Source organism: Kogia breviceps, chromosome 7 (assembly GCF_026419965.1).
Source record: "Kogia breviceps isolate mKogBre1 chromosome 7, mKogBre1 haplotype 1, whole genome shotgun sequence".
NCBI classification, from domain to species: Eukaryota; Metazoa; Chordata; class Mammalia; order Artiodactyla; family Physeteridae; genus Kogia; species Kogia breviceps.
The window spans coordinates 86586153-86604414 of record NC_081316.1 but is presented as its reverse complement, the minus strand read 5'-3'; positions in this window follow the sequence as shown (position 1 = coordinate 86604414).

Genomic DNA, 18262 nt, shown 5'->3' with positions numbered 1-18262 from the left:
TTATCTGTACCCCATTCTCGGACCTAGGCCTGATCGGGAGCCTAACCCTAACCCTGGTTCAAACCCTAACACTGAACACTAAGCCTCATCCGCAGCCTGAACCCGAAGGCCTACGATAACGATAAGCCGCGCCCTGCAACGCACACGCTCCCTTACACGTATCCATACCCCAATCTCGACAATAGGCCTCTCCGCGAAGCAAACCCTAACCCTCGTTCCAACCCTGACTCTGAACCCTAAGCCTCACCTGCAGCCTGAATCCTGAGGCCTACCTGGATGATCAGCCGCGCCCAGCAACGGAAACACCCCCTAACACACATCCGTACCCCAATCTCGAACTTAGCCCTCACCGGGAGCCTATCCCTAACACTAAGTCCAACCCTTACACTGAACACTAAGCCTCACCCGCAGCCTGAACCCTGAGGCCTACCCTAACGTTAAGACACGCCCTGCAACGCACACGCCCCCTAACCCGAATCCGTACCCCAATCTCGACCCTAAACTTCACTGGGAGCCTAACCCTAACCCTAGCTCCAACCGTGACCCTGAACCATAAGCCTCACCCGCAGCCTGAACCCTGAGGCCTACCCTAACGCTCATCACTGTACTACAACTCACACGCCCCCTAACATGTATCCGTACCCCAATCTCGACCCAAAGCCTCACCGGGAGCCTAAACCTACCACTAGCTCCAAACCCGACCCGGAACCCTAAGTCTCCCCCTCAGCCTGAACCCTGATGCCTACCCTAAATCTAAGCCACGCCCTGCAAGGCACACGCCCACTGACATGTATCCCTACACCAATCTCAACGCGAAGCCTCACGAGGAGGCTAAATCTAACCCTAGCTCCAGCCCTGAACCTGAACCCTAAGCCTCACCCGCAGCCTGAACCCTGAGGCCTACCCTAACGATAAGACACGGCCTGCAACAACAATGCGCCCTAACACATATCCGTACCCCAATCTCGACCCTAGGCATCAGCGGGAGCCTAACCCTAACCATAACTCAAACCCTTACCCTGAACCCTAAGCCTCACCCGCAGCCTGAACCCTGAGGCCTACCCTAATGATAAGCTGCCCCCTGCAATGCCATGCCCCCGAACACGTAACCGTACCCCAATCTGCACCCTAGGCCTAACCAGGAGCCTAAACCTAACCCTAGCTCCAACCTTGACCCTGAAACCTAAGCCTCACTAGCAGCATGAACCCTGAGGCCTACCCTAACGATAATCCGCGCCCTGCCACGCATATGCGCGCTAACACGTATCCGTACCACTATCTCGACCCTAAACCTCACTGGGGGCCTAACCCAAACCCAGCTCCAATCCTGACACTGAACCCTAAGCTTCACCCGCAGCCTGAATCCTGAGGCCTACCCTAACGATAAGCCACGCCTTGCAACGAACACGCCCCCTAACATATATAGGTACCACAATCTCGACCCTAAGCCTCACCTGGAGCCGAACTCTAACCCTAGCTCCAACCGTGACCCTGAACCCTAAGCCTCACCCGCAGCCTGAACCCTGAGGCCTATCATAATGATAACCCGAGCCCCACAACGCACACGCACCCTAAGAGGTATCCGCACCACTATCTCGACCCTAGGCCTCACCGGGAGCCTAACCCTAACCCTACCTCCAACCCTGACCATGAACACTAAGCCTCACCCGCATCCTGAACCCTGAGGCCTACCGTAACGATCAGCCGCGCCCTGCAACGCACACGCCCCCTAACACGTATCGGTTCCCCAATCTCGACCCTAGGCCTCACAGGGACACTAACCCTAACCCTAGCTCCAACCCAGACCCTGAACGCTAAGCTTCACCTGCAGCCTGAACCCTGAGGCTTATGCTAACGATAAGCCGCTCCCTGCAACAAAAACGCCCCCTAACACATATCCGTACCCCAATCTCAAACCTAGCCCTCACGGGGATCCTAACCCTAACCCTAAGTCCAACCCTGAAACTGAACCCAAAGCCTCACCCGCAGCCTGAAACCTGAGGCCTATCATAACGATAAACCGTGGCCCGCAATGCACACGCACCTTAACAGGTATGCGCACCTCAATCTCTACCCAAAGCATCACCGGGAGCCTAACCATAACCATAGGTCCAACCCTGACCCCTAACCCTAAGCCTCACCCGCAGCCTGAACCCTGAGGCCTACCCTGACGATAAGCCGCACCCTGCAAGGCACACCTCCCCAACACCTATCCATACCACAATCTTGACCCTAAAACTCACTGGGAGCCTAAACCTAACCCTAGCTCCAACCCCGACCCTAAACCCGAAGCCTCACCTGCAGTCTGAACCCTGAGGCCTACCCTAACGATAAAACACGCCCTGAAACGCACACGCCCTCTAACACGTATCGGTACCCCAATCTCGACCCCAGGCCTCACAGGGACCCTAACCCTAACCCTAGCTCCAACCCAGACCCTGAACGCTAAGCCTCACCTGCAGCCTGAACCCTGAGGCCTATGCTAACGTTAAGCCGCGCCCAGCAACAAAAACGCCCCCTAACACATATCCGTACCCCAATCTCAAACCTAGCCCTCACGGGGAGCCAAACCCTAACCCTAAGTCCAACCCTTACACTGAACACTAATTCTCACCCGCAGCCTGAACCCTGAGGCCTACCCTAACGTTAAGCCACGCCCTGCAATGCACACGCCCCCGAAAACGTATTTGTACCCCAATCTCGACCCTAGGGATCACCAAGAGCCTAACCCTAACCCGCGCTCCAACCCTGACCCTGAATCCTAAGCCTCATCCGCAGCCTGAACCCGAAGGCCAACGATAACGATAAGCCACGCCCTGCAACGCACACGCTCCCTTACACGTATCCGTACCCCAATGTCGACCCTAAACCTCACTGGGAGCCTAAATCTAACCCTAGCTTCAACACTTACCCTGAATCCTAAGCCTCACCGCAGCCTGAATCCTGAGGCCGAACCTAACGATAAGTCGAGCCATGCAATGCACACGCCCCCTAACACGTTTCCGTACCCCAATCTCGACCCTAGGCCTCACCGGGAGCCGAACGCTAACGTTAGCTCCAACCCTGACCCTGAACCCTAAGCCTCACAGGAAGATTGAACCCTGAGGCCTCCACTAACGATAAGCCGTGCCCTGCAACGCAAACGCCCCCTAACACGTATCCGAACCCAATCTCGACCCTAGGCCTTACCGGGAGCCTAAACCTATCCCTAGCTCCAACCCTGACACTGAACGCTAAGCCTCACCCACAGCCTGAACGTTGAGGCGTACGCTAACGATAATCTGCCCTGTGCAACGCACACGCCCCATAACACGTATCCGTACCCCAATCTCAACCTGAAGCGTCGCCGGGAGCCTAACCCTAACCCTACCTCTAACCCTCACCCTGAACCCTAAGCCTCACACGCAGCCTGAACCCTGAGGCCTACCCTAACGATAAGCCGAGCCCTGCAACATCCACGCCCCCTAACACATATCCGTACAGCAATCTCGACCCTAGGCCTCACCGGGAGCCTAACCCTAACCCTAAGTCCAACCCTTACCCTGAACCCTAAGCTTCACCCTCAGCTTGAAGCCTGAAGCGTATCCTAACAATAAGCCTCGCCCTGCAACGCACACGCCCCGTAACACGTATCCAAACGCGAAACTCCGCCCTAGGTCTCACCGGAAGCCTAAACCTAACCCTAGCTCCAACCCTGACCCTGAAACCTAAGCCTCACGGCAGACTGAACCCTGAGGCCTACCCTAATGATAAGCCGCGGCCTGCAACGCTCACGCCCCGTAACACGTATCCGTACCACAATCTCTACCATAAACATCACTGGGAGCCTAACCCTAACACTAGCTAAAACTCTGACCCTGAACCCAACGCCCCCCCCCACTGCCTCCACCCTGAGGCCAACCCTAACTCTAAGCCACGCCCTGCAACGCACACGCCCCTTAACAGGTATCCATACCCCGATCTCGACCCTAGGCCTCACCGGGAGCCTAACCCTAACCCTAACTCCAACCCTGATACTGAACCCTAAGCTTCATCCGCAGCCTGAACCCTGAGGCCTACCCTAACGATAAGCCGTGTCCTGCAAAGCACACGTCCCCTAACACGTATCCGTACCACAATCACGACCCTAGGCCTCACCGGGAGCCTAGCCCTAACCGTAGCTCCAACTCTGACCCTGAACCCTAAGCTTCACCCGCATCCTGAATCCTGAGGCCTACCCTAACGATAAGCCGAGCCCTGCAACACACACGCCCCCAACAACTATACATACCACAATCTCAACCCTAAACCTCACTGGGAGCCTAACCCTAACCCTAGCTCCAACCCCGACCCTAAACCCTAAGCCTCACCTGCAGTCTTAACCCTGAGGCCTACCCTAACGATAAGCCACGCTCTGAAACGCACACCCCCCTAACACGTATCAGTACCCCAATCTCGACCCTAGGCCTCACAGAGACCCTAACCCTAACCCTAGCTCCAACCCAGACCCTGAACGCTAAACCTCACCTGCAGCCTGAACCCTGAGACCTACGCTAACGATAAGCCGCGCCCTGCATCGAAAACGACCCCTAACACATATCCGTACCCCAATCTCAAACCTAGCCCTCACCGGGAGCCTAACCCTAACCCTAAGTCCAACCCTTACACTGAACACTAAGCATCACCCGCAGCCTGAACCCTGAGGCCTACCCTAACGTTAAACCACGCCCTGCAACGCACACGCAGCCGAACACGTATTTGTACCCCAATCTCGACCCTAGTCATCACCAAGAGCCTAAACCTAACCCGCGCTCCAACCCTGACCCTTAATCCTAAGCCTCATCCGCAGCCTGAACCCGAGGGCCTACGATAACAATAAGCCGCGCCCTGCAACGCACACACTCCCTAACAGGTATCCGTACCCCAATCTCGACCATAGCCCTCCCCGCGAACCAAACCCTAACCCTAGCTCCAACCCTGACTCTGAACCCTAAGCCTCACCTGCAGCCTGAACCCTGAGTACGACCTGGACGATCAGCCGCGCCCTGCAACGGAAACGCCCCCTAACACACATCCGTACCCAAATCTCGAACTTAGTCCTCACCAGGAGCCTAACCCTAACACTAATTCCTACACTTACACTGAACATTAAGCCTCACCCACAGCCTGAACCCTGAGGCCTACCCTAACGTTAAGAAACGCCCTGCAACGCACACGCCCCCTAACAGGAATCCGTACCCCAATCTTGACCCTAAACCTCACTGAGAGCCTAAGCCTAAACCTAGCTCCAACCGTGACCCTGAACCATAAGCCTGACCCGCAGCCTGAACCCTGAGGCCTACCCTAACGATCATCACCGCCCTACAACTCACACACCCCTAACACGTATCCGTACCCCAATGTCAACCCAAAGCCTCACCGGGAGCCTAACCTACCCCTAGCTCCAAACCCGACCCGGAAACCTAAGTCTCCCCGGCAGCCTGAACCTTGATGCCTACCCTAACTCTAAGCTGCGCCCTGAAAGGCACACGCTCACTAACATGTATCCGTACCCCAATCTCAACGCGAAGCCTCACCGGGAGGCTAAATCTAACCCTAGCTCCAACCCTGACCCTGAAACCTAAGCCTCACCTGCAGCCTGAACCCTGAGGTATATCATAACGATAACCCGAGCCCCGCAACGCACACGCACCCTAACAGGTATCTGCAATCCAATCACGAACCTAGGCCTCACCGGGAGCCTAACCCTAACCCTAGCTCCAACCCTAACCCTGAACCCTAAGCCTCACGCTCAGCCTGAACCCTGAGGCCTACCCTAACGATAAGACGCGCCCTGCAACAACAACGCGCCGTAACACATATCCGTACCCCAATCTCCACCCTAGGCATCAGCGGGAACCTAACCCTCACCCTAACTCCAACCCTTACCCTGAAATCTAAGCCTCACCCACAGCCTGAACCCTGAGGCCTACCCTAATGATAAGCTGCCCCTGCAATGCCACGCCCCCGAACACGTAACCATACCCCAATCTGGACCCTAGGCCTAACCAGGAGCCTAAACCTAACCCTAGCTCCAACCTTGACCCTGATACCTAAGCCTCACCCGCAGCATGAACCCTGAGGCCTCCCCTAACGATAATCCGCGCCCTGCCACGCATATGCCCGATAAAACGTATCCGTACCACTATCTCGACCCTAAACCTCACTGGGGGCCTAACCCATACCCAGCTCCAACCCTGACCCTGAACCCTAAGCTTCACCCGCAGCCTGAATCCTGAGGCCTAACCTAACGATCAGCTGTGCCGTGGAATGCTAATGCCACTTAACACGTATCCGTACACCAAACTCGACCCTAGGCCTCAGCGAGAGCCTAACCCAAACCCTAGCTCCAACACAGACCCTGAACCCTAAGCCTCACCCGCAGCCTGAACCCTGAGGCCTACCCTAACGTTAAGAAACGCCCTGCAACGCACACGCCCCCTAACAGGAATCCGTACCCCAATCTCGACCCTAAACCTCACTGAGAGCCTAAGCCTAAACCTAGCTCCAACCGTGACCCTGAACCATAAGCCTCACCCGCAGCCTGAACCCTGAGGCCTACCCTAACGCTCATCACTGTACTACAACTCACACGCCCCCTAACATGTATCCGTACCCCAATCTCGACCCAAAGCCTCACCGGGAGCCTAAACCTACCACTAGCTCCAAACCCGACCCGGAACCCTAAGTCTCCCCCTCAGCCTGAACCCTGATGCCTACCCTAAATCTAAGCCACGCCCTGCAAGGCACACGCCCACTGACATGTATCCCTACACCAATCTCAACGCGAAGCCTCACGAGGAGGCTAAATCTAACCCTAGCTCCAGCCCTGAACCTGAACCCTAAGCCTCACCCGCAGCCTGAACCCTGAGGCCTATCATAACGATAATAAGAGCCCCGCAACACACACGCAGCCTAACAGGTATCCGCACCTCAATCTCGACACTAGGCCTCACCGGGAGCCTAACCCTAACCCTAGCTCCAACCCTGACCCTGAAACCTAAGCCTCACCTGCAGCCTGAACCCTGAGGCCTACCCTAACGATAAGACACGGCCTGCAACAACAATGTGCCCTAACACATATCCGTACCCCAATCTCGACCCTAGGCATCAGCGGGAGCCTAACCCTAACCATAACTCAAACCCTTACCCTGAACCCTAAGCCTCACCCGCAGCCTGAACCCTGAGGCCTACCCTAATGATAAGCTGCCCCCTGCAATGCCATGCCCCCGAACACGTAACCGTACCCCAATCTGCACCCTAGGCCTAACCAGGAGCCTAAACCTAACCCTAGCTCCAACCTTGACCCTGAAACCTAAGCCTCACTAGCAGCATGAACCCTGAGGCCTACCCTAACGATAATCCGCGCCCTGCCACGCATATGCGCGCTAACACGTATCCGTACCACTATCTCGACCCTAAACCTCACTGGGGGCCTAACCCAAACCCAGCTCCAATCCTGACACTGAACCCTAAGCTTCACCCGCAGCCTGAATCCTGAGGCCTACCCTAACGATAAGCCACGCCTTGCAACGAACACGCCCCCTAACATATATAGGTACCACAATCTCGACCCTAAGCCTCACCTGGAGCCGAACTCTAACCCTAGCTCCAACCGTGACCCTGAACCCTAAGCCTCACCCGCAGCCTGAACCCTGAGGCCTATCATAATGATAACCCGAGCCCCACAACGCACACGCACCCTAAGAGGTATCCGCACCACTATCTCGACCCTAGGCCTCACCGGGAGCCTAACCCTAACCCTACCTCCAACCCTGACCATGAACACTAAGCCTCACCCGCATCCTGAACCCTGAGGCCTACCGTAACGATCAGCCGCGCCCTGCAACGCACACGCCCCCTAACACGTATCGGTTCCCCAATCTCGACCCTAGGCCTCACAGGGACACTAACCCTAACCCTAGCTCCAACCCAGACCCTGAACGCTAAGCTTCACCTGCAGCCTGAACCCTGAGGCTTATGCTAACGATAAGCCGCTCCCTGCAACAAAAACGCCCCCTAACACATATCCGTACCCCAATCTCAAACCTAGCCCTCACGGGGATCCTAACCCTAACCCTAAGTCCAACCCTGAAACTGAACCCAAAGCCTCACCCGCAGCCTGAAACCTGAGGCCTATCATAACGATAAACCGTGGCCCGCAATGCACACGCACCTTAACAGGTATGCGCACCTCAATCTCTACCCAAAGCATCACCGGGAGCCTAACCATAACCATAGGTCCAACCCTGACCCCTAACCCTAAGCCTCACCCGCAGCCTGAACCCTGAGGCCTACCCTGACGATAAGCCGCACCCTGCAAGGCACACCTCCCCAACACCTATCCATACCACAATCTTGACCCTAAAACTCACTGGGAGCCTAAACCTAACCCTAGCTCCAACCCCGACCCTAAACCCGAAGCCTCACCTGCAGTCTGAACCCTGAGGCCTACCCTAACGATAAAACACGCCCTGAAACGCACACGCCCTCTAACACGTATCGGTACCCCAATCTCGACCCCAGGCCTCACAGGGACCCTAACCCTAACCCTAGCTCCAACCCAGACCCTGAACGCTAAGCCTCACCTGCAGCCTGAACCCTGAGGCCTATGCTAACGTTAAGCCGCGCCCAGCAACAAAAACGCCCCCTAACACATATCCGTACCCCAATCTCAAACCTAGCCCTCACGGGGAGCCAAACCCTAACCCTAAGTCCAACCCTTACACTGAACACTAATTCTCACCCGCAGCCTGAACCCTGAGGCCTACCCTAACGTTAAGCCACGCCCTGCAATGCACACGCCCCCGAAAACGTATTTGTACCCCAATCTCGACCCTAGGGATCACCAAGAGCCTAACCCTAACCCGCGCTCCAACCCTGACCCTGAATCCTAAGCCTCATCCGCAGCCTGAACCCGAAGGCCAACGATAACGATAAGCCACGCCCTGCAACGCACACGCTCCCTTACACGTATCCGTACCCCAATGTCGACCCTAAACCTCACTGGGAGCCTAAATCTAACCCTAGCTTCAACACTTACCCTGAATCCTAAGCCTCACCGCAGCCTGAATCCTGAGGCCGAACCTAACGATAAGTCGAGCCATGCAATGGACACGCCCCCTAACACGTTTCCGTACCCCAATCTCGACCCTAGGCCTCACCGGGAGCCGAACGCTAACGTTAGCTCCAACCCTGACCCTGAACCCTAAGCCTCACAGGAAGATTGAACCCTGAGGCCTCCACTAACGATAAGCCGTGCCCTGCAACGCAAACGCCCCCTAACACGTATCCGAACCCAATCTCGACCCTAGGCCTCACTGGGAGCCTAAAGCTAACGCTAGCTCCAACCCTGACACTGAACGCTAAGCCTCATCCACAGCCTGAACATTGAGGCCTACGCTAACGATAATCTGCCCTGTGCAACGCACACGCCCCATAACACGTATCCGTACCCCAATCTCAACCTGAAGCGTCGCCGGGAGCCTAACCCTAACCCTACCTCTAACCCTCACCCTGAACACTAAGCCTCACACGCAGCCTGAACCCTGAGGCCTACCCTAACGATAAGCCGAGCCCTGCAACATCCACGCCCCCTAACACATATCCGTACAGCAATCTCGACCCTAGGCCTCACCGGGAGCCTAACCCTAACCCTAAGTCCAACCCTTACCCTGAACCCTAAGCTTCACCCTCAGCTTGAAGCCTGAAGCGTATCCTAACAATAAGCCTCGCCCTGCAACGCACACGCCCCGTAACACGTATCCAAACGCGAAACTCCGCCCTAGGTCTCACCGGAAGCCTAAACCTAACCCTAGCTCCAACCCTGACCCTGAACCCTAAGCCTCACGGCAGACTGAACCCTGAGGCCTACCCTAATGATAAGCCGCGGCCTGCAACGCACACGCCCCATAACACGTATCCGTACCACAATGTCTACCCTAAACCTCACTGGGAGCCTAACTCTAACACTAGCTAAAACTCTGACCCTGAACCCAACGCCCCCCCCCCACTGCCTCCACCCTGAGGCCAACCCTAACTCTAAGCCACGCCCTGCAACGCACACGCCCCTTAACAGGTATCCATACCCCAATCTCGACGCTAGGCCTCACCGGGAGCCTAAACCTAACCCTAACTCCAACCCTGATACTGAACCCTAAGCTTCATCCGCAGCCTGAACCCTGAGGCCTACCCTAACGATAAGCCGTGTCCTGCAAAGCACACGTCCCCTAACACGTATCCGTACCACAATCACGATCCTAGGCCTCACCGGGAGCCTAGCCCTAACCGTAGCTCCAACTCTGACCCTGAACCCTAAGCTTCACCCACATCCTGAATCCTGAGGCCTACCCTAACGATAAGCCGAGCCCTGCAACGCACACGCCCCCAACAACTATACATACCACAATCTCAACCCTAAACCTCACTGGGAGCCTAACCCTAACCCTAGCTCCAACCCCGACCCTAAACCCTAAGCCTCACCTGCAGTCTTACCCCTGAGGCCTACCCTAACGATAAGCCACGCTCTGAAACGCACACCCCCCCTAACACGTATCAGTACCCCAATCTCGACCCTAGGCCTCACAGAGACCCTAACCCTAACCCTAGCTCCAACCCAGACCCTGAACGCTAAACCTCACCTGCAGCCTGAACCCTGAGACCTACGCTAACGATAAGCCGCGCCCTGCATCGAAAACGACCCCTAACACATATCCGTACCCCAATCTCAAACCTAGCCCTCACCGGGAGCCTAACCCTAACCCTAAGTCCAACCCTTACACTGAACACTAAGCATCACCCGCAGCCTGAACCCTGAGGCCTACCCTAACGTTAAGCCACGCCCTGCAACGCACACGCAGCCGAACACGTATTTGTACCCCAATCTCGACCCTAGTCATCACCAAGAGCCTAAACCTAACCCGCGCTCCAACCCTGACCCTTAATCCTAAGCCTCATCCGCAGCCTGAACCCGAGGGCCTACGATAACGATAAGCCGCGCCCTGCAACGCACACACTCCCTTACAGGTATCCGTACCCCAATCTCGACCATAGCCCTCACCGCGAACCAAACCCTAACCCTAGCTCCAACTCTGACTCTGAACCCTAAGCCTCACCTGCAGCCTGAACCCTGAGTACGACCTGGACGATCAGCCGCGCCCTGCAACGGAAACGCCCCCTAACACACATCCGTACCCAAATCTCGAACTTAGTCCTCACCAGGAGCCTAACCCTAACACTAATTCCTACACTTACACTGAACATTAAGCCTCACCCACAGCCTGAACCCTGAGGCCTACCCTAAGGTTAAGAAACGCCCTGCAACGCACACGCCCCCTAACAGGAATCCGTACCCCAATCTCGACCCTAAACCTCACTGAGAGCCTAAGCCTAAACCTAGCTCCAACCGTGACCCTGAACCATAAGCCTCACCCGCAGCCTGAACCCTGAGGCCTACCCTAACGCTCATCACTGTACTACAACTCACACGCCCCTAACACGTATCCGTACCCCAATCTCAACCCAAAGCCTCACCGGGAGCCTAACCTACCCCTAGCTCCAAACCCGACCCGGAAACCTAAGTCTCCCCCGCAGCCTGAACCTTGATGCCTGCCCTAACTCTAAGCCGCGCCCTGAAAGGCACACGCCCACTAACATGTATCCGTACCCCAATCTCAACGCGAAGCCTCACCGGGAGGCTAAATCTAACCCTAGCTCCAACCCTGACCCTGAAACCTAAGCCTCACCTGCAGCCTGAACCCTGAGGCATATCATAACGATAACCCGAGCCCCGCAACGCACACGCACCCTAACAGGTATCTGCAATCCAATCTCGACCCTAGGCCTCACCGGGAGCCTAACCTTAACCCTAGCTCCAACCCTGACCCTGAACCCTAAGCCTCACCCTCAGCCTGAACCCTGAGGCCTACCCTAACGATAAGACGCGCCCTGCAACAACAACGCGCCGTAACACATATCCGTACCCCAATCTCGACCCTAGGCATCAGCGGGAACCTAACCCTCACCCTAACTCCAACCCTTACCCTGAAACCTAAGCCTCACCCACAGCCTGAACCCTGAGGCCTACCCTAATGATAAGCTGCCCCCTGCAATGCCACGCCCCCGAACATGTAACCATACCCCAATCCGGACCCTAGGCCTAACCAGGAGCCTAAACCTAACCCTAGCTCCAACCTTGACCCTGAAACCTAAGCCTCACCCGCAGCATGAACCCTGAGGCCTCCCCTAACGATAATCCGCGCCCTGCCACGCATATGCCCGATAAAACGTATCCGTACCACTATCTCGACCCTAAACCTCACTGGGGGCCTAACCCATACCCAGCTCCAACCCTGACCCTGAACCCTAAGCTTCACCCGCAGCCTGAATCCTGAGGCCTAACCTAACGATCAGCCGTGCCGTGGAATGCTCATGCCACTTAACACGTATCCGTACACCAAACTCGACCCTAGGCCTCAGCGAGAGCCTAACCCAAACCCTAGCTCCAACACAGACCCTGAACCCTAAGCCTCACCCGCAGCCTGAACCCTGAGGCATACCGTAACAATCAGCCGCGCCCTGCAACGCACACGCCCCCATCACGTATCCGTACCCCAATCCCGACCCGAAGCCTCACCGTGAGCCTAAATCTAACCCTAGCTCCAACCCTGACCCTGAAAAATAAGCCTCACCCGCAGCCTGTACCCTGAGGCCGAAACGAACGATCAGCCGTGCACTCGAATGCTCACGCTACTTAACAAATATCCGTACCCCAATCTCGACCCCAGACCTCAGCGAGAGCCTAACACAAACCCTAGCTCCAACCCAGACCCTGAAATCTAAGCCTCACACGCAGCCTGAACCCTGCGGACTACCGTAACGATAAGCCACGCCCTGCAAAGCACACGCCCCGTAACACGTATTCGTACCCCAATCTCGACCCTAAGCCTCACCGGGAGCCTAACCCTAACCCTAGCTCCAGCCCTGACCCTGACCACTTGGCGTCGCCTGCAGCCTGAAGCGTGAGGCCTACCCTAACGATACACCACGCCCTGCAACGCACAAGCCCCCAAACACGTATCCGTACCCCAATCTCGACCCTAAACCTCACTGGGAGCCGAAACCCTAACCCTAGCTCCAACACTGGCCCTAAACCCTAAGCCTCACCTGCAGGCTGAACCCTGAGGCCTACCCTAACGATAAGCCTCGCCCTGCAACGCACACGCCCCCTAACACGTATCCGTACCCCAATCTCGACCCTAAACCTCACTGGGAGCCTAACCCTAACCCTAGCTCCAACACTGACCCTAAACCCTAAGCCTCACCCGCAGCCTGAACCCTGATGTCTAACCTAACGATAAGCGGCCCCCTGCAAAGCACACTCCCCCTAACACGTATCCGTTACCCAATCTCGACCCTAGGCCTCACTGTGAGCCTAACCCTAACGCGAGTTCCAAGCTTCACCCTGAACCCTAAGCCTCACCCGCAGCCTGAACCCTGAGACCTACCCTAACGATAAGCCACGCCGTGCAACACACACGCCCCCTTACACGTATCCGTACACCAATCTCCACCCTAGGCCTCACCGGGAGCCTAACGCTAACCATAGCTCCAACCATGACCCTGAACCCTAAGCCTCACCATAAGACTGAACCCAGAACCCTACCCTAACTATAAGCCGCGTCCTGCAATGCACGACCCCAAACACGTTTCCGTAACCCAATCTCGACCCTAGGCCTCACTGGGAGCCTAACCTTAACCCTAGCTCCAAACCTGACTCTGAACCCTAATACTCACCGGCAGCCTGAACCCTTCGGCCTACCCTAACGATCAGCCGTTCCCTGCAATGCACACGCCCCCTAACACGTATCCGTACCCCAATCTCGACTCGAAGCCTCACCGGGAGCCTAAATCTAACCCTAGCTCCAACTCTGACGCTGAACACTAAGCCTCACCCACAGCCTGAACGTTGAGGCCTACCCTAACGATAATCCGCCCCGTGCAACGCACACGCCCCCTAACACGTATCCGTACCGCAATCTCGACCCGAAGCCTCGCCGGGAGCCTAACCCTAACCCTACCTCTTACCCTGACCCTGAACCCTAAGCCTCACCCGCAGCCTAAACCCTGAGGCCTACGCTAACGATAAGCTGAGCCCTGCAACATCCACGCCCCCTAACACATATCCGTACACCAATCTCGACCCTAGGCCTCACCGGGAGCCTAACCCTAACCCTAAGACCAACCCTTACCCTGAACCCTAAGCTTCACCCGCAGCCTGAATCCTGAGGCCTACCCTAATGATAAGCCACGGCCTGCAACGCACACGCCCCGTAACACGTATCCGTACCCCAATCTCGACTCTAAACCTCACTGTGAGCCTAACCCTAACCATAGCTAAAACTCTGACCCTGAACCCTACGCCCCCCCCACTGCCTCAAGCCTGAGGCCAACCCTAACGATAAGCCACGCCGTGCAACACACACGCCCCTTAACTGGTATCCATACCCCAATCTCGACCCTAGGCCTCACCGGGAGCCTAACCCTAACCCTAACTCAAACCCTGATACTGAACCCTAAGCTTCACCCGCACCCTGAACCCCGAGGCCTACCCTAACGATAAGCCGTGCCCTGCAACACACACGCCCCCTAACACGTATCCGTACCACAATCTCGACCCTAGGCCTCACCGGGAGCCTAACCCTAACCGTAGCTCCAACCCTGACCCTGAACACTAAGCTTCACCCGCATCCTGAATCCTGAGGCCTACCCTAACGATAAGCCGAGCCCTGCAACCCACACGCCCCCTAACTCGTATCCATGCCCCAATCTCGACCCTAAGCCTCGCCGGGTGCCTAACCCTAACTGTAGCTCCAACCCTGACCCTGAACCCTAAGGCTCACCCACAGCCTGTACCCTGAGGCCTACCCTAACGATAAGCCACGCCCTGAAACACACATGCCCCCTAACAAGTATCCGTACCCCAATCTCCACCCTAGGCCTCATCGGGAGCCTAACCCTAACCCTAGCTCCAACCCTGACCCTGAACCCTAAGCCTCACCAAGAGCCTGAACCCTGAGGCCTACCCTAACGATAAGCCACGCCCTCCAATGAAAATGCCCCCTAGCACATATCCGTACCCCAATGTCGACCCTAGGCCTCACGGGGAGCCTAACCCTAACCCTACGTCCAACCCTGACTGTCGCTGCCAGCACGACCGAGGGCTCGAATTCAGGCAGCAAGGGGATGAGGAAAATGTTTAAGAGGAAAGAGTGAGGACGGGAGGGACACCAGGAGCCATTGCAAACAAGTGTCAATTTTATTGTTTATATGCACAGCTTTTATAAAATGCAGTTACAGGGAGGTCAGGGAGTTAAAGCATACTAGGTTCTGTTTAAGATTAGGTTAGTTTCTTTCTCGTGGGAACAGTTTGTCCTTCATCCTGCTAGCTTCTTGATAACAATATTTCTACCGTCTGTGTTTGCACCCAAAGTTTCTGCTAGGACTGGGCATATTGTTCTTGACTTTGTGATAAACATTAGCAAAAAGGGGGGTTTTCATCTGTCCATAATGAGCTTCACTTGCACCTGTCATGCACTGATCACCTCGGGGGAAAACGTGGGTTGGAGAAGTCCCAAGAGTGTTGGCTCAACCTTACTGAGGCATGCATGAATGCCTGCCTCTATTTTGGGAGCCTGTGCTCAATTGGTCATTTTCCTCCAGGCCAAATACCCCGAAGGGGCATGGCGCGCTCCACATCTCCCCCTATAGTTTTCAAGTGCAGCAGATGCATTTGAGCCCGAGCCATGAATTGATAACGCTTCCAACAGCTCCAAAAGCAACACCAAATAATTCCTAAACAAATAAGAAGCGCGAATATTCCAATAAAAAACCACATAGAGTATTGCAAAAAATTAAAAGGATTGAATCCATTCAATTGGTCAAGAACCTTTTGTGCAATCCTAGCAGGGCTGACAAGGTCTAACCTAGATTTACCTATATTTTTAATATCTCTCTGCAAATCTTGTAAATCGAGACTCATGTCAGTATGGTGCCAGATACCCTGGAGATGTCTTTGTACCTGATACCAAGATGTTGTATTCTGAAATTCTAATGGGGTAACACAAATGTACTGAAACCCACCGTGGCATATCAAAGACATCTGAGTTTTTAACAGTGTAAGTTGTTTTCCCAAAAATTCTACAGCTTCTTCTAATCCTTCCAGTCTGCTAAATATTTTATGATCTATACGATCCTGTGTGGCTAATGCATGTGATACATTCTGTGCAAGATTATTAACATGTTCAGCAGTGTGAACAGTTTGAGATAATGCTATGGTGGATACGGTAGCTGTAGCTATGAGAGATATAAGTGTAGCTATTCCAGCAATCAATAACCCTATAAATCTTCTAGTACGTGATAATAAGCCATGTAACTCTAAGGCAAATTGGTATCCGTAATCTGTATAACAAGGTCCTTCTACTTCCACAGGGACCATTACATATGGGGGTTGCATGGCAAGAAAAACAAGAGTCTGTCTGAATGTAGAAGAGGGGGTCTTAACAGGTAAGCAGTTAGTAAGTACACAATTATTACATACAATTTTATACATAACTCCATTGGTGTCATGAATAGCATGAATTTCTCCCATCCCCACCACCAGACAAAAGGGACGAGGCATACAAGCTTGAGAAAATATAAATCTGAGGGTACCTTCATACCAATGGGGAGAACCAGAATAATTGGTTTGCAAAGGAGCCATAGCGGCTACTAACTTCCACAAGTCAGGATGATACATTCCCTCCAAATAGGCTCCCTTTCTGGGATAGGAGCATAATCATTATAACATGAAGGTAATGAAAGGGGGGTTATTCCCAATTGTGTCCGATTAGGTTGGGCTCCTGTTGAAACTTTCTGAATTGACCAAAAGTCCCATAAGTTCGATTCTTCCTCGTCTTTGGGGTATATCCTTACTAAATGAGATGTTTGCGTGGTCATCATGCAACCATAAACTGAAGTCTTGGTATTTGATTGAGTTTGAAAACAAATAGGCGGCTGAGCAGCGAAAGATGTCCAATTAAAAGGGTGTTGTGCATGCTCAATATGCAGATCTTCTATTCCTCCAAACAATCCAGTCACATTAGTATGTACCCGAGGTGTAGGCTCATCCCAGGTAACCACCCGTACGGTAGGAGGATCAGGGAGATAAGCCCAATAAACTTTTGTTTCAGCCCGACGTGCCTGCAGGAGCACCATCATCTTTAGGAAGAGATGTATAGCGGTGAGGGGCTGATTATTGCTCACCAACTCTTGATGAGCAGCTCTGGTCAGTCGATGCATCTGGCCCATGGTGGGGATTCCCATTCGTGGACGCTGTCGACGGCGGCGGCATTCTGGTGAAGTCATTCTCATTTGAGCCATGCGGGACTGGAGTTGGGAAATCCCTGGTGTAACGCTCGGGGATCCACCGCGGCGTCTCCTCATCCTGGGGGAAAACACAAACATAACCTCGGCCTTTGCGAAGGACCGGGTCAGGTCCTCGCCATTGACCAGTCATTAAATCTTTCCATTTTACAATCAGATTGGAGGGCCCTGAGGGATTCCACTGCCTTTCTGCGGCTGTGTCCCCTGATGGATTCACATTTAAAAAGTTAAGTACATATAAGGCTATAGCTAATTGTGCATGGGGGGAATAAGTAAGCTTCTTATGCATAATAATATTCCCCTCTTTTAATTTTTTAAGCATTGTTTTTAAGGAGGAATTAGCCCTTTCAACAATGGCCTGACCTTGAGAGTTATATGGGAAACCTGTTCGGTGAGAAATAAGATACATAGTACAAAAATTATGAAAGGCGGTGGAAGTATAAGCAGAGGCATTATCAGTTTTAATTTGCTTTGGAATATTAAGTACAGAGAAGGCAGCAAGTAAATGGTTAGCTACATGTTTAAAAGCTTCTCCAGTTTGGGCGGTGGCGAAAATGAAACCTGAGTAAGTATCAACAATAACATGTAAAAATTTTAAATGCCCAAAAGGCTGATAAAGAGTCACATCCGTTTTCCAAATATCGTTAGGGAGTAATCCCCTTGGATTGATTCCATGCATAGGAACATTATGATGTGTAGGACAAACTGGGCAGGTTTTAACTATTTGACGGGCTTGTTCTCTAGTTACTTTAAACCTTTTGCGTAAGGAGGCAGCATTTTCATGGAAGTGAGAATGACTTTGAGTGGCAAGTTCAAAAGGTGA